Source organism: Oxyura jamaicensis, chromosome 20, assembly GCF_011077185.1.
Source record: "Oxyura jamaicensis isolate SHBP4307 breed ruddy duck chromosome 20, BPBGC_Ojam_1.0, whole genome shotgun sequence".
Lineage (NCBI taxonomy): Eukaryota > Metazoa > Chordata > Aves > Anseriformes > Anatidae > Oxyura > Oxyura jamaicensis.
In genome coordinates, this window is record NC_048912.1 from 11,250,386 (window position 1) to 11,266,457 (window position 16,072).

At 35.8% G+C, this 16,072-nt stretch overlaps 1 protein-coding gene across 2 annotated transcripts in view; it reads left to right on the top strand.

The window, feature by feature from the left end:
* PHACTR3 (phosphatase and actin regulator 3) overlaps nt 1–16,072 on the top strand; it is a 106,512-nt gene that overhangs the window by 16,190 nt on the left and 74,250 nt on the right. The window contains exon 1 of one of the 2 annotated variants that reach the window (XM_035343648.1): nt 14,522–14,665. The exons of the other annotated variant lie outside the window; for it this stretch is intronic. The gene's annotated coding sequence lies outside the window, so the exon portion shown is untranslated. Of the gene's footprint in view, nt 1–14,521; nt 14,666–16,072 lie in introns of those variants that run through there. 2 annotated transcript variants of the gene reach the window in all.

The following is a 16,072-nucleotide window of genomic DNA, read 5'->3' on the forward strand; positions in this document are numbered from 1 at the left end:
AAAAATGTAATTGCAGCCATTTTGGATGGTATGATGTAGGAAAAGGAGAGATAAGGAGAGGGTGGGAGCTGTCACCCTTTTAGGTTTATATTTTGGTGTGTTTTCCTGTCAGCACGTTCGATGAAAAGCACAACCCAAAGGGTAGTCTGGGTTTCCCACATTTCCCTTCTTCATTGCTTACATCACTAGAAGTCCATCAAGCCTTCAGTCACATCCTCAGACGAGTTCCAAGTGAGCTTAGGAGAGGCCAACTTAGATGCCAGCTTTGGCCCTAATATCCACGTGTAAGAGGTTCAGGACTGAAGTTCAGCATATAAAGTGGTATAAGAGCAGTTTCTCTAGGACAATTGAGAATGCAGAGCCAGAGATGAAGCATTTTGAGCATCATAAGAAACGAGAACAAAGGTTTTAAAATCAAGAGGGTTTAAGTGTGGAATGATGTTGTAGAAGTGCTTGGGCCAATGTAGTCTGACAGGCCTTAAGAAATATTAAAGAAACACACTCTTTTTCCATTTTTGTTCCACCAAAAATTACATTGACAGTTTTAGCACACACTCTTTTTCCAGAATATTCTTATTCTCCCCTCCTGAAAAGGACTTCAGAAATTCCAACCCCAACCTAAGTTTGCCCCCCCAAAAAGGGAGAGGTCATTGTGTCTGTAACTAATTTACTGGTAATTGCTTTTTGCACTCAGATCACAGGCATAAAGAAAAGTATACCATAGTATATGAGGGTATGGATATATTACAGAAATTATTTCTATTATAAATTTATATATACATGCATATATAGTGTATATATATAGTGTGAGTATATATATATAAAGTGTGTGTGTGTATGTGTGTATGTATATATATATAAAGTACATAACGGAACATCTAAAGTTTGAAGTGGCTCAAACAACCCTTCGATGATGTGACCAAGCCCCGCTGGGAAGGACAGCTTCACTGCATGTGGAGTTCTTGTTCTGTAAACAACAGAACTGCAGTCCTTCTGGGAACACTGCCGTCACTTCAAGAAAAAGTACACTGCAGTTTGTTAGTTATGGTATAACGGTGTTAACTAAACAAGGGATTTAATTAAGTGACCTGAGGAAAGAAGCTGAATTTTTCAGCTATTCATAATTTTGTTGTTGATTTAGCCATTCACCTAAAACTGTGATGCAGAGCAAGTAATTACACATGTTAATGGCAATCACAATAACTAACAGGCATACTTCAGTGGTTCGCATATGCACCCATGGGATTTTTCTGCATACAAATGATTTGTATATTTCAGCATCTGATTTTACCAAGTTTCTTCGTTGTATGTATAAAACTCTCTTTTATACATTGCTGCCATGCCTATTTCATTTTGTACAATATTTTATACTAAACATTTAAAACATTTAAGCACACAATTATCACTGATATGTATTTTAGCCAAATGATTCTATGTGTAACTGACTGACGGACTGCTTAAACAGATTGGGTGAAGAAGCCTTTTTTTTCTTGTTAATCAAGGACTGATTCATAATGTGTTTGTCTAGTTTTATGGTAGATGAAGGGCTGTCATACTTACTAGAAATACAGAAATTCTAGAAATGGAACTTTGAAAAATCCCATTATGTGTCTTTGTGCCCTTTCTTGAGAATCTATCTACCTGTGGAAGATCCTACGCACTAAAGAGTTGATAGCACAGAGATCAGAACTTGGCCAGACTGCTTTTCCTTCCTTTAATTAAATTTTAGTTTCAGTGACACCCACCATGGTCTGAATGAACCAGAAACTCAGGAGCTGACATTAGGGATATCTACTTTCACTTACTCTTGGTTTGACCACACTTACGATGTATCAGTTCCTTAGCAGGCAGTGTTGTCCAAGAGGCCATAGCTGATCTGATAGGGCAAGGGGATCCAATCCAAACATAGACCTTTTTTTTTTTTTTTTTTTTTTTTTACACCTTCACGTTTAGAAAATTCTGATGAGATTAGCTGTGAGGTATGTGCACAACCCATTTCACCATGAAGTTGAAAAAAAGAAATGGCAAAGAATCCTGTAAACTCAGAGAACCAGTGTACATAGGAGGACAATTCAGAAAGTTTCAGCTGTATCATTTATGTGGTTTGGCAGTTTTATAATGCAGCTAGACTTTTTTTTCAGGGAGCCGAATGACTCATTGCAGAAGAGACTGAGCTAATGACGGTTGAAGAGTTCTAATGATGCCTTTTGTGTACAAACAAAGTACAAATCCATTATATTCTGCTCTCATTTTATTAATTAGTCATTCATTACCCAATGCACTATCAATTAAGCCTTTCTGCAGAAATTCTTAGTATTCTCCTGTTTGTTTTATTGATAATAAATATATCAATCTCTGAATAAATGCCTGAATTGTTAGAACAGGGTTAGAGGATACAAAATAGTCTGCTTTACAGCAGATAACATAATTAAAACAACTTTCAGTGGACAGAACAGCTTCCCACAGTAGGCAACCTGAGTGGGCTGGTCCAAACTCATAATAGTTACGGGCCAAACTAAAATCAGTCTCCACGAGCGTCTCAATGTAGTTGTCTCAGAACACCCTGAGTCAGCCTCTGCTGAAGTGAAGCATGTAGTAAAACACAGTAACAACCCATGTTTACTTAAACCACGCATAAATATATTGTAAATAGATAAAATATTAAAATTCTCACAAGACAGGTACAAAATAGTCATGTTAGTCTAAAACAATAAAATGGTTCTGTCTATTCTTATTTTGTCTAATTTTCCCTTAAATTTATAGTGGTCTCATTTAATAAAATTAGGCAACATCAGTATAAAGCAAGGTTTGAATAACCAAGCATATGTTTTGCACATATGCAAATAAACTTAATTAAGAGTTGCACTCAATCAAAGAGGGAACTGACATAAGGTATTGGATGAGAACCGCGCCATGCCACTTGTGCTTGGCTGTCGAACTCATGCAATATATATTTTGAACACTTTGCAAAAATAATTTAGCAAGTACAAGTTGATGATAGTGTCAGGAAAACTGTAATTCCATCAAAGGGAATATGCAGATTGTAAGTGAAGGTGCAAATAATATTACTCATCAGGAATTATTTGCTCAACTGTATTGGCTTTCATTGCATCCAACTAAAGAGTAAGGGCTGTAAAAAACAAATGTGGGTCACTCTAAAATCTTAATTAGTAACTACTAATCTTTCTAAATGTATTGCGTCCTCAGTCAGTCAGAAAACCAGTTTTGCCTCAAGTTCCCCAGACGGTCTTTCTGCAAACCATCAGATTGTATTTTATTTAACTGATGTTGACTTGAAACATGAACAAGTTCTGTCTTTCTCAAAAAGTACAGAGATAGCTAGCTAAAAATGAGAATTAGAGAGAAAGCTCTCCTTTTTATAGTCACAGTCTGAATTTCATGCATGGCAGTAGCTCTAAGGCACTGAAGCTATTAGATCATTTTTAGCTCTACCTATTATGTGAGTTGTTTTAAAAGGGTGAAAAAAACGACTCAAATATATTTAAAGATAAAAGCTAAACATGAAACAAAGCATTCTGAATGTATGCCAGCATCTGCATCAATGACATTCACGAGCCAACTGCATTGTAAAACAATCAGACAGAGCCTGAATTCACAGCCGGAGCTGGTACAGCAAAAACTGCTGGAGTTAATGTATGCAGTTGTTTAATCTCCATTGTAGTGCTGAAAGATGGCAGCCATACAGCCCAGCCGCAGCGCTTTGTTGTGTCATTCGTTTACACCAGTTTTTACCAGTCACAACAGTCTAGTGTGAAGGGTGGCTTTACTCACACAGGGGAGAGTTGTTGTAAGAAAAAGCCAGCCACCTGGTAACCAAACATACTTGGCCACCTGGGATTTGATTTCTAATGGGCTAGATTTTCAGCTGGTGGAAAATGGCTGTCCTCAGTGGAATTGGGATAGTTAACTTAAGCTGAGGAACTGGTGTATTCTCTTTTCTTATCTTTCACTTTCTCCCACATACACCCCCATTATCTTTAAAATCTGTTTTAACTGCTTATACTGGGCAGAGGAGGAGAAGAGAAGCAAGGTAGCTTTTTGTCAGAGTAATTGCCTTATTCTCTGTCTGAAGCTAGATGATAGGCCTGTGCACCCTCACACTTTGGAAAACAATCTTGATTTGCTGTTGAAGAACCAGCCTGGAAAAGCCGTCTAAATATGTATAATGAAACATAAAGTGAACGGGGTGCATGACAACCACTAGCCGATTGCACTTGCAGAGCACCATTGATTCTTAGATCACAGTCCTGAGTACTGTGAGTTTGCAAGCACGGCAGTGCCTGCTGCAGTTTTTGCGGAGGTCTGGGGTAATAAAACATCCTCTTGAAACTAATGCTTGTTAGTACAAGCTTCTGGGCAGTGGACAATACCCAAATCAATGACAAAGTTCTCTAGCTGCTTATTTTCTATCCATATACAAATGGTTGCCTAATGAAGAGGTAAAAGGATGGTCTGATTTCTTTTTTCCTGAAGTCTCTACCAGTATTTCAAGCAGTTATGCACCTTTTTCTATTACATTTATGATTCCATTTATTTCAAAGGGATTTGGGGATGCCTAGTGTTTTGCAAAGTTTGGTACCCAGTATATAAGAGGAATGTGCAATTTAGACTTTGGAAATCACTCCAGCTCAGTCTGTGAAACTCAACAGGAGATGGTCTAAGAAATAACCGCTGCATATTAGCATTCTCCTATAAGAACTGCTTGAGATCCAATATATTTACTATTTATTAAGCTTTCATAACCTATGAGTATATGGATAGTACATATTTTATATATACTATTTTTTTTTAGCAAAAGATATGTTTGCTTCACAAAGCTTCTATAGCATTCTGAGTGATCTGTTACAACTTCTGCATTGCATTAGTACAAAATGTTGTCTTCCTGCGATATTTCTTTTACTTAAGTCACACATTTGTGAAACACTAAATGGAAACGTACAGGGACTGTAACGAAGATCAAAGGATTCTGTACCTGAAAAGTCACCTGCTGGCATTATTACTGATATGCAAGAGGGAATGTAAAAATAATTTGGCCTATCCTTTGCATTGCATGATCTTGTACATAAAGACCTTCATTCTGTGGATGGAGTGAAAAGGTGCTAAAGCAGATTTCTTGGTTAAAAGCTACCATTCACTCTACTTTTCTAATATATGGCCATCTGTGTTTTCATGAACAGAAATCACGTGTTGCTGAAGGCAAAGCTGAAAAGGTCTTTTAGTTCCCATTGAAGAAACAGTTGAACTTCCATATGTATATATATACTCCTGGCCATTTTAATGGTTCTCTCTAGTAAATCTGAAGGCTAGAAGATCAGTTGTCATGGGAACTGGCAACAGATGACTCAAAAAAAAAAAATAAATTTAAATGTTGGCTTGATATCAACAGCTAATCTAGTGCCCTGCCAACTGAAATCACAGTTAACATGAACCATGCCTAACAAGCTGTGATTTGAACAGAGTTGCAGCCAAAGATAGAGTTTCTCACCCCATGAACAGGAGAACATTTTAAAAATTGAAACTAATGAGGGGACCCAACAAGTCTGGAAACAGCAAAAGTTAAAAAATATATTGATTATAATTGTTGGGTTAGAGCCTTTAGCAGCTATAAATCTGAGTTTCTTCTTTGACATCAAAATCATGATATCAAATTAATTACCATTTCAAGATCTGTCTTAGCAGTTTCAGAATCCATAAGATTGATTTGCACTGGGACACAATCCAAAAATAATTTCAAATTGTGGTTTTAGCATGTTATCTAGAAAATCCAATTTGTATGCTCTAAGTTATTTTGCAAAGGAACATCCTTAACAATATCATTTTTAGACTTGGAATTTAATTGAATATGTTTTTTTCTAAAGAATCACATATAGCTTCTTTTGTTCATTATCAGTAGGCTGTAAGGCCTATAGGAATGCACTAGGGGCTATAATTCAGAGAACGTGTAAAAATTTGTCTTTTACAGACGGTGATGGAAAATATGGTCTCAGTTAAGAACGATCAACTAATACTTGGCTCCTTCTAGTGACTGTTAAATTAACCCATATGGAGTGTAATAGAAAATAAAGCAGTCTTGAAATATCGTGTGTGTTTAGAGCTTGTTTACATAAATACGGGCTATGAAAATCCATGTAGTTTCACTACATGGAAAAGTAAAGTGGATTAATTAAACTTTAGTAGCATCTATGTGGACATTCATGTCCAGAATTGAAGTGAGCTCGAGTTAATTTAGCTTTGCTCTTTTCCAAAGTAAATGAACCGAAACTACTTTAATTCTGAGAGTATTCATGCAAATTTAGTGTTGTTTAATTAAGCTACTCCAAGCACACACCATTAGATAATTTGGATTAGTTTTTGTAAGCACTGCCATATAAACAAGCCATTAAATTCACTTAAAGGACAACTTCTAGACTGAAATATCTTTGTCGACAGTACTGTATCAGACTGGTTATTTAAGTAAGTGTACCTGACTTTTTCTTTTGGGATTTCCCATATGCATTGTTGCCATGTTCTCTTTAGTGCTATTTCATATTCCAAACTTCCTGCCTGTGGAACATTTTCTAATCCTACTACAATCTTGCTTTCTCGGACTATGTACCAGAATTGTCTACCACCACAACACAACAACCTGTATAACCACTTTGAAGTTTCCGAAGTTTTATACTGTTAGTGCAGTTTTGTTGTCACTGGTGGATTGCCAAAGTCTTGTTCAGAACCCAGGGCAAATAGTTATTTAAAAATAAAAGCACTCTTTGGCTTGATATGTAATAACTCCAGTAGGACCATATTTGCCTTTTTACATATAGAAGAAGATACATAGGCCTTCTGAGTTCTCATCTCACATGCATATAGATCAATTTAAGGTGAGGAATACATTCATATCAGTCTAATAAACCAAATGCATCTCCATGTTTCAAGTCCACACTCAAAGGAAATGTAAGTCAGCCAAATCTACACTAAATAAATCCCTACGTTTGTGAAATACTACATACATCTGTTTAAGGGAGGGGAGATGTACATCTATCTCAGCCTGCATATGAGGGAGCATAGACATAATCTGTTCCCTATGGCATCCTTCACCTAGGGAAAAATGGAAGAAGAATTTAAGGAGTAGACAAGGAGAAGTGGAAAGTGAAATAGGTCTTTGTTGTAACAATGCAATGCCCTGATTAGTGAGTGCATTGGAGACATTGCAGACATGCTGTGGTCTGCTTCTGAAAAAGTAATTTGTGACTGCCCTATCATGAAGCAAAGAGGGAGTTGTGCTAGAATATCATGTCTTCTGAGATTGTGCAATTTATGATCTTTGTTCAACACTGTGCCTAAAGGCACGATTTAGCCCATATTTTGTACGTAGGCAATTCAAAGAAAAATAGATGCATGTACCATTCACAGTTCTTCTGGTTTTTCTTCCACCACACATACAGGTACCTGCACTATGCATTATTAAGAGCAAAGAATGTTACAAACTTTATCTCACACACACCCATTTGCATTATATTCCCCATAGAATGTTCTATAAAGAATACAGCTGATTAATACTTTTTTTTTTTTTTTTTTTTTTAAATCTTCTCTATCAGGATTACTTATTTCCATTAAGTGTTTTACTAATTTAATATTGCTCTATATTTTTTTTTTGACAGTTTTGACTTTTTAATGAAGCAAGGTCCTTTTCTATAGGTCGTGTGTAGCCCTGAGCTGACCTTGGTGCTGAATAGTGGAGCGCTCTTTGGTACGCTCTGATAAATCACTGGTACTTCTAATGCTGATTGATACAGATAAATGGATGTTTATAAGGATACCTATCATGTTGGTATATCTTAGTCTGAGTGTCTGATTAATGTAGAGCCTGTCTTAAATTCTTTAGTGATTTTTAAGGAGGCTAGTCAAAAGAGACACAAAACAGTAGTCTATGAAAGCATTGCTGAACAAAAATTCAACAATTCATGCCACGTTGATTTGGATCTATGTACATGCATAAAAATATTAGCCAGTTTTAGTCATCTGAGCAATTAAAATGTACTTTCAAGGCTATGGGCCATGCAATGTACCGTATGACAATAATCAGTTGTATAATGATTTATCACATACATGGAGGACTGAAGTCCATGTTTTCAGAACTGACTACAAACAAAAAACATTTTTACACACTATGCTGTGTTCTCATTGATTATTCTCTTTAAAAATCACCATAATTTTAAATGAAAATGCAACACAGATTGTGAAGTAAAGCTCATACAATGTGAAAAGAGATCGTTGAAAAGGAGGAATGCTTCTTTGTGAACTCGCTCTTTTCACTATCATTTATGTTGTCTGGTGAAAAATTGGTCATCCATATTTCAAGTTATCTCTGTGGTGATGAATGTTAGTTACAAAGATCTTATTTTAACTGATGAGAAAATAAAACCATATTTGATGTGATGCTATATAACATCTGTAAAGCTTCCCTGAAAATTTTATTTGATGGTCAAACTTGCAATTTCAGTTGCAAATAAAAATGTCATTCCAAGAAGTTAATCAATACCAGCTGTTGGTTACAATTGTTCCATTTCTACTGGTTGTATTTTTTTTGGTACTGAGACAAAATGAACATGGCTTACTATTTCTTGTTTTACAAAAGTTAACGTAGCAGTCTAAAAGAGTGGGTGCTTTATAGGCTTCTAACTCTTTCCAACTGTGGTCAAGTGGAATTTTTTATTGTGCTTCAGTGTTTCTGCCTGAAGGTTAAAACCATACATCTGTAAAAATATAGGTTTAAAATATAAGAAATAGTTGATGAATGTGGAATAATTGATGGATATGGACGTGTATTTTATCTGTAAAAATCATAGGATGATCCACGTTGGAAGGGATCTCTATCTTGTCAAATCTAAAGGTTCTTTGCAAGACAATCACGTTTCTAGTTTCTTAAAGGATGCTATGGTTGGAAAATAAAGTGAATTATGAAGTTATATTGCGACTGCAGAAACAACAAGTGTACAGCATGATTACATTTTTTTTTTTTTTTGGTCAAATACCTTAAGATAAGCTCTTATTCCTGTGAAAAACAGTGACAGTAAATTAGGAAACGCAGTGTTATGTCTTTTACGTCTTTTGGAGTACTACTTTTCTGTAATCAACTTAGAATCGTTATTCATATTTCATTGACAGAGTAATAATACTTTGATAAGATAATAACAATAATACTTTGATAGATAATAACAATAATGGCCAACAGAAATAAGTATGATTTAGTGATGTGAGTGAATAATACCGGCGGAACCTTCCCTTTCCATTGATTGCACCCTGATCCTCAAATGTAGAACAGTATTTTGGTTTGGTTTTAAAAGCAAGTTAGGAAATGCCAGAATTAAAGTTATTGTGGTAAAGCATTAATGCAGCCCCTATATACAGTGTTTAACTGATGAAAAAATCCTTAATTGCAAGGTCCTATGCTTCTTTCCCCTACAGGTAGCTTTTGTGCATCTGACTTTGGGTTCTTTTACATAATTTCATGGTAGCTAACAAGCTGTATCAGTGACAGCTTTAAAAATTGGTATTTCCCATCCACTGTATTTATTCATACATAGGATTATAATGAGTATTGACAGAAAGACTTTGAATTGTGACATTACTGCAGCTGGAATACTGGATTTATCATTCTTCACCTGTGCAGTTAAGACCAGGCTTTTTGATTTCAATAGTAGATCAGCATTACACTGAGTGGCTTCTGTTTGAAAAACTAACCATGAAATGGAGCTAGCAATGGTATACTGTTGAAGTAGTGATTTCAGACCTATGCAAAACAGATTTGCTACTATATATTCCCTGTTGGCTAAATTACGACTCTAGAGTCTTGACTGTGCTGGAATAGGCAGCAGCTATCTCCTTCTGTCCCCTAAACAGAAGGTAACTAATCTTCTCTTCCCCCTTACACTCCCAGGGTTAACAAAAAGGGTAGCAATGCAAAACCACATATATAAGATATACATACAAACAGAACATATATGTAAATTCTCAGTCTTTCACCAATTCCCTCTTTCCCCTTTGCAGCAATTTCTAGGCTTGGACAGGATTTCATACAATCCAGTTGCATAACAACCATGCAGTGAACCATTAAATTGCTTACACATACAACAAATTTTTGTGACAGATGATAAAAATAAAAAATGACAAAAGGCCTTGTTGTGAAAGCAAAAGGAAATTATTACCACATTAAAAAATAATAATAATAAAAAAAATATCCTAATTAAGGCTGATCAGGAGACACGGAGATAGTATAGCTTTTGAAAATACTCTTTAGGACATTTAAAAGATGCTTCCAGGAATAAATATACTGGAATATCTGAGCTCTCTATCTCTCCCCCCCTCTTTTTTTTTTTAACTGACTGCCACATTATTTCCAAAACAGACTAGGTTAATAATGTTAATTATTGAAATAGTAACAAAACACTCCAAGCATGTCAAGTGTATTCAAATGAAAAAGGCTTTAAAATCAGAGTTTCTGATTTAAGGAGTAATTGTTGCCAGTCTTTGATTGCAAGGAAGGAAGACAGAAGAAATTCCTCTGACAGAAGAAAGTCTCAAAATTTAATCCATACACAACTTATGAGTATTAAACAAATACCGAATAAGTTACAGTCTTAATTTCATTAAAACCTGCTTAACAGGGATTCCTCAATTGCCAATTTTTCTTGTGTTTCCAAGTGACTACTGATTCTATTTTGGAGAGTTCTAAAATTAGCACTCCTCAGCATTCTGATGTACAGTCAAATTTTCAGTTTTCTTTTTCTTTCTCTTATTTTTTTTTTTTCCTTGAAAAACTAGAGTCAGAAGTAAAGCACCTTAGATTTTCAAGAGCCAATTTGCCCTTACCTGTCCCTGCCAAAATGGGGAAACAAGATTTTTGGTATCGAAATGGGGTTTGGTATGCCGAGTCCATGCTATGCCAACTGTTGCAGTCATGTAGCAAACAGTACATTTGGCAATTCAACCCCTTTTTAATTGAAAGATACTTAAATAAACTGCACAATGAAACACTAGAAAATGAAATGTTACCCAGCTTCACTAAAAGGGCTCACCATTTGGCGACAGCAAAGAATACCTTATTTTCTAGTTGTAATCGAAGATCTGCAATGTGCTCATCCATAAACTAATGTCTTCTAAAAAACTAACGTCAGAAATACACTGACTGCAGAAATGTAGAATATTATATCCACACAACATCACATGAAACGTTTAGGATGCTTTACAAAATCCACATATCTGAAGTACATTTACTAAAAACAGATGAACAATCTTAGTTCTCCAGCACCTGGAGAACACCAAAGTTTATTTGGGTGGTTCAGATTCTTAAAGAGATATTTTAAAAAGGCATGAATTCACTTTAGAGATTATTTATTCCTGCAGTATAAATTGCCAGAGGTGCTTCGTATATGAAAGTGTAAAAATCAGAGTTCTGAGTCTCATGCAAAAAGGTAAAACTGAAGGCTGCATCCTGTTAAGGAGGAAAACTTCTAAATTTTTTATGGTAATGGAAAACCTGAATCTGAATTTAAACCATTCTAAGCTTTTTGGTAAGCAAAAATATAAGACATCAACCTTCTCAGCATGTTGATTTATTTGCTAGCATAGTCCTGTACCAAAAAATTCAACTTGCACTGTTCTCTGCAGTTTGCTTCAAAAACCCACCAGAATTACATGTGGCCATGACACAGTTCCTCCATTGGTTAACTACCAGCTCTTTCCACATACAGAGTAACAATTCGTGTAAGCTTCCAAACCAGGAAAGATCTCTGTTTTATTTTTCAGCAAAATATTTCACAAGCTTTTGCTAGATTTTCAAACTTGTGTGCCTAAATTTCAAGTACTCATATGCTTAGCAAATGTGGATTTAAAACTCAAAGAAGCAAAGCGTGTTTGCACATAAGGCATCTCACTGACAGATGAATCCTATTAACTTTGCTAAGACTATGTACTTAAATTTGAGCATATGTTTGGGAAGTTGTTGGGTCAGATTCTTTAGTTTAATTCTGCTTAATAGTTGTTATTTATATTTGAAGGTGAGGCCTTTGGCTGTCATAGCTCCTTTCCAGAACTCCAGTAAGTAAAAAGAATGAAGCTGTACACAGATTGCCAAAATAGTCATTGTCTGTCTTTTTTTTTCTTTATTTCCCTTTAAGATATGAGTATATTTGTCCTTTCCCTTCTACTTTATCTTTCACTTTTCCCAGCTGTCCAGTGTTCTGATCGCAGCCTTATTTACCTGCCCAATTTTACATCCAGGAGTCTTACAGGGAAAGGGTGGTCTTGCCAGCCATAAGGTGATGAGTCTTGCAAGATGACTCAACATCCTTCTTTCTCTGATGACACAGCACACAAAAATCATTAGACTTGCAGCACATGCCTGAGAGATTATTATAGGGAGTCCTTGCTGAATAACAATTAGATGAATGGCCAGATGCTGATTGATGGCTCAGGATAATGCTCACTAGGCAAACTTCTACTAAATACACACACAAAAAAGAGAGATTTTTGTTTTCAACTTGTCATTGCATTTACTTCTCTAAGATCCTTAATCTCTTCTCACATTACAGACATAATTACATAAAAAATAATCAGGAAATCCAGACTTATCTAAAAGTCTACCTTCCATATGTCTATACTGGCTCCCTTGCTAGAGAGAATCAGCAACATCTGAAATGCAATTATTACATTCAGCAAATTCCTTAGCGAGAACAATTATGTATACTTATTGTATATATACACATATATATACACAAAAATGTTGATCTAAGCTGTGCCATTGGCATTAATTAAAAGACTGCAAGTGAATGTTAACAGTTATTGAAATAGTATTTCATTCAACTTTTTCTTTAACGTATCCTTCATAGAGTAGCAGGCTTGTTTATGACTGAAAGTCTATCTCTGTTTTACATACGTTCATTGAATTAAAATAAATCAATCTTACATTATCCCTACAATTAGTACCCTTTTTTAGAATAGGCAATGGACCTGAGTTGAAATGTATCAGTCAGTCACAGACTGCTTAAAGTATTATGGAAAATCAATGTGAACACTTGTAGAAGATGCATAGGAAAACTCAGTAAGAGGAAAACAAAAGTTCATTTGATTTTAATGGGGCAAAAAGGCCTGATTTAGTTTAAATTTATAAGAATTTTCTGAAATTTTGTTTAGATTTTCTCCCAGGATTTTGGCAATTCACTAGCTATTTTAAGAGCAAGAGGTATGCCTAGTGCTCAGAGGTGGGCCTGTTTGCCAGAACAATAATTCAAGAATTACTTGACCTGAAATCTACAGAAGCAGTTACTGCTCAGTTTATTTGAGAGGTATTCTCCTTTAAAACTGAAAAATGGTAACTTGGGAACATAGGTTTAATGCCCATCCATCTCTTAGGATGCAACATAATAGTGCTTGTTAGTAAGGACAAGATACTCCTGAGCAGTCAACAAAGGGCTGAAGCAGCTGCAGAATGAGATTTCAGCAGAGAACTCTGAATACTGCCTTATTTGAAAGCACGGAAGAATTCCTGTGCATGTGGTTTTGGCCAGTTTTGTACAGACACCTTGCAAGCAACGTCCGCCTAAAACAAGCACTGTTTTTCACCTTGATATTTCCTGGATCATCAGCAGAGAATACTTGAACAGAACAGTCATTGTGGTTTTAAGTCTGCTTTCGCCTTCATGTAAGAAAGCCCGTGTTTTTAAATTTAGATGGTAATAATATGTTCCCAGGGACAAAATAATGTGCAAAACCGTTCTGAGATACAGCTTGCTTCAAGCTGAGAGCAATGCAGCTGTTCACTGAGAGTCATCTCTTCTTGTTTCTTTTAAATCTAGAGCATCTGCCTTTCCAAAACACTTCAGTGTTAAGTCTCCCTAATGAAGGCATTTAGGATTGCAGGAAGGAAAGACTGTTTTCCTGCGTTCTGGGAAGTATGGTTAAGACTGGGTGGGGAATAATATGAAATTTAAATAGTCTAGAAAAAATAGTAAGGGTAAAGCCCAGAGCAGGCTTTCACTACTGTAATTTAAGCTGGAATCTTTTCAAACACTGCTGAAGCAGTTTGCTGACATTGCTGTATGACAAAATTGCCTTGGGAGAAAGTGGGAGCCGGCCGAAAGTCAGCGGGGTTAGAGACACTTTAAAGACCAAAACTCTCCCATGTGTTTGGTTCTGGTGCTAAATAGAGTCTAGAGGTCTCCTCCAGCATTTCCAGTGAAAAACCTACATTGGTTAAACAGTGACTTCCAGCTTCTTCTACAGGAGAAAAAAAGAGAAACTTCTGTGACAAATACAAGTTGGTTTGCAGATTTTCATCTGGTTCTTCATTTAGAAAACCGAGCCCAATTCTGAGCATTACGTGGGTTTTCACAGTTGCATACAGTATACTATTAATGATCCGGGCGCCTGTCAGTGAAGGCATGATTTTCATGGTTAAAATAGGAAATGTATTCATCTGTTTTACATAATATAAACAGACCTGGATAGAGCCCAAAGGGTCCATCCTTGTATTTCTGTGCAACTTGAAAAGAAAAAAAGTGAAGGAGTTTCAAGGCAGAACAGAGGGTGAAAGGAAATAACTGGTTTCTTCCTTGGACTGAGCTGCTGCCTCCTGTGTGCTCCGAGCAAGCAGCAGCCCTCAGAGGTAAGTAACAAGGAATAGAAGAAATGAGTAAAAAAAATGGATAAATACCTACTTTCTGCTACTGATGTCTTATTTTGTTAAACTGATATATTTACTTTGATTTTTAACTGAGGTGGGTGGACATTATCTGCTCCAGCCTTGGGCATTTTTTATTCTTAGTATTTCTGAGATTTTGTATTGAGGGTATGCAGCGATGTTTTAATGTGAAGGAATTAAGATTCCTATGATATTTTGCTTGTGATGCAATATCAAGAATGTGTTATCTCTGTGATCATTAGCAATACAGGAGAAAATTCTATCGGATATCTTTTAGCTGACAAAGTGGGGTTGCTTCTTCATAGTTTGTGGTCTGAAAAATAATCATACATTTCATAACCATGAATGTATTCCTTCAAAACCAGGAAACATTGATGGTGCTGGCAGATTAATTACATAACTGTCTATTACACTTGCTTGGTTTCAATATTGAAATATGCACTTTTTCAATAGGGAGAGGGATTTATATCTACAGATATGTTGCAGAGAACCTGGGGCAGCAAAGAATGGAGGATTTTTCCCACCCCAAGTGTCACAATGCTTTTTAGTTTAGCTGTGTTGCATAGCTGATCCCTTTTCCCCGGCACTGATGGGAAAAAATAGTTTTTATGAAAAATCCAGCAGTTTAAGAAAGTTTTATTTCTATGAGCCACTTAAATCTGGTCAGGTAATCTAACAGTTGCCCACCACGTATATGATTGCATTTTGCTTCATATTCTGCAGATGCAGAATGTTTTTATGCTACCTAGTACTGAAGACGTTGATGTATATTCATTTTCAATTCAATTTCTGTTGGAAATGAATATACATCACAACTGAAAAATCAGTTGAAAAAAACGTATTTTGTAAAATGTGAACTTTTTCAATAGGGTGTGATAAAACATATTGAAGCACTCAGAAGGAGATCCTATTTTATAAATGTGGACGAGCATTACAATTGAAATAAAGCATCTGGTGAAATTAAATTCACATACTTCAAAAAAAAAAAAAAAAAAAAAAGTCAATTCCCTTCCTTTCTCACTCTTCCTACACATTATTCATCTGGTATGTGAAAATCTGTTTGTGGCTTCCACAAAAAAGCAAAGCAAAAAGAAAGCCAAAGACGTTTTAGTTAAATAATGATTATTCTTTGGGATCTTCTTAAAGCACAAACACAAAATGTTCTCCAGATACGCAGAAAACATCACATACATAGTTTCAGATAATTACATGTTATATACCAGAAAGCCACTATATTAAGAGCACATTATTAAGATTTTAAAGGCAAGCACTGAAAACCTAGGAAATACCAGAATTACAGTTGCCTATGCAACCATCACTCGGTTCCTTGTGCATATGCATTAAGATGCAGCCTTTAATTGCATGTTCACA